The sequence below is a fragment of the Halyomorpha halys genome, unplaced genomic scaffold (assembly GCF_000696795.3).
Source record: "Halyomorpha halys isolate HHAL.00 unplaced genomic scaffold, Hhal_1.1 Scaffold581.1, whole genome shotgun sequence".
NCBI classification, from domain to species: domain Eukaryota; kingdom Metazoa; phylum Arthropoda; class Insecta; order Hemiptera; family Pentatomidae; genus Halyomorpha; species Halyomorpha halys.
Window position 1 is genome coordinate 196,500 of NW_027112981.1, and position 1,880 is coordinate 198,379.

Below are 1,880 nucleotides of genomic sequence, written 5' to 3' on the forward strand. Positions count from 1 at the left end.
CAAACGTATGGGAAGTGTTTAATTTAGGTATTCCCCGGAGTAAAAATTGGGGGATATTACCCAAATTAATTATTATACTGGTAAGCTGGTTCAAATTAATAATGGTAATAATGGAGTGGACTGTATTTAAATAACTTGATATATGGTTTTAAAATGAAATAACCTCTATTCTCATTGAAGTTTTCTGACACAATTTGTTTTAAGATTTGAGCAAAATAGTTACAATATATGTTAGTTGGTTAGTTTTATTACATTAATTGATGGTAATATTACATTTTACTTGTTCGATTCTATGGAGCTTGAAGGTTGGTTCTAATGTGCATGTGATTAGGGAAGTAGGGTTCTCTCTTCTCATCCTCCTGCCGCCGCCGCCTCTCTCGCCTGAATCGAAGGATTTACTCTCTCATCATTATGAGAAGAGACTTTATTGAAGAGTTCTAAACTCTTCTTCTCCGGTACAGGTCAGGGTGGCTTCTTTACTGGTACAGGCCACGATGGCTTCTTTTCTGGTACTCACTCACTATGTTTGGGGACCAAGATGGCTGCCCAGGCTTCTTACTGCATATCCTTGCCACTAGATGGCATCATGAATTTCCTTTCAGAAGTGAGGGGGCGCCTTACTTAAACAGGAAGTTTGCTCTTATTTGAAACTACTTTTTATCCCATATAAAGATAGAATTTAAAATATATGATATGGGAGCTGGAAGATAGAAAATTCAGCTTTCTAAATGAAATTTTTGAGAAGTTATGAAATTGGTTACTTGAGGGGAATATCAAGAGAAAATAAATATCCCCAAAAATCAATTCCAAAAATTTATAATTTTTGAATTATATAAAAATTGTAACTATGTGTTCCTTAAAATATATTTTTGCTTAAAAATATTATTTTTTTTTCAGTCTACTTAACTGGAAGTGTTATTTTTAATTTTATAATTCTTTTTACATTAAAAATTGGGAGAAAAGCGGTATATAATATAATATAAGTATTTCTAAAATTATGTAAAATGTGTTTTGGCTCAGCTACTAGGGCGCGTTGACAAGACCCTATGTTCGTTTTTCGTAACATAGAAAACCCTAAAATAAAATACAAATTCTCATATTAGTAAAAAAAATAAATTATCAACATATTTTTTTGTAAAATGGCAATAGATTTCTTTAACACATAACAACTTATGAGGAGCTAAAGGCTTGTTAAATTACAAGAAGTGGTATAAACTGTAAATTCGTAAGGAAATCAGTACCACAAAAGTAAAGTAAAACGTATGGGAAGTTTGTTTTTATTTGAAACTACTTTTTCCCCACTTTTGTTTTTGCCCACTAAAGGCATTTAAAATATATTATATGGGGCTGGAAGAGAGAAAATTCGGCTTTGTAAGCGTTTCAGCAACGTTGTATTTTAATTTAAAGAGTTATGAAATTTGTTAGTGAAAATGAGACATTGGAAGAGAATAAATATGCCCCAAAATCAATTCCAAAAATTTATATTTTTTTAAATTTAAAAATTTGTAATTAAGTGTTTTTAAAAAATATTTTTTCTTTAAAACAATTTTTTTTTTAGTCTACTTAACTCGAAATATTTTTTTGATTTTATAATTCTATGTACATCAAAATTCATTTAATACCCTTTACAATCTTCTGTTCTTAATTTACAGAAAAAAAAAAAAAAACAGGTATGTTTTAGACGAGTGGGTTTGGGTTTTGTGAAGGTGACTGTTTGATTTTTGAACACGTTACGACTGTTCAATTTGAAGTGGTGATAGTTTATGAGGCCCTGTGTCTTTACTGTTTTAATCGAAATATCACCATATGAGAAATGTTATCGTTAATGTTTTGTTTTTCAAAATTATGGTGTCTTACTTCAATGGACGGTCAGTAACACT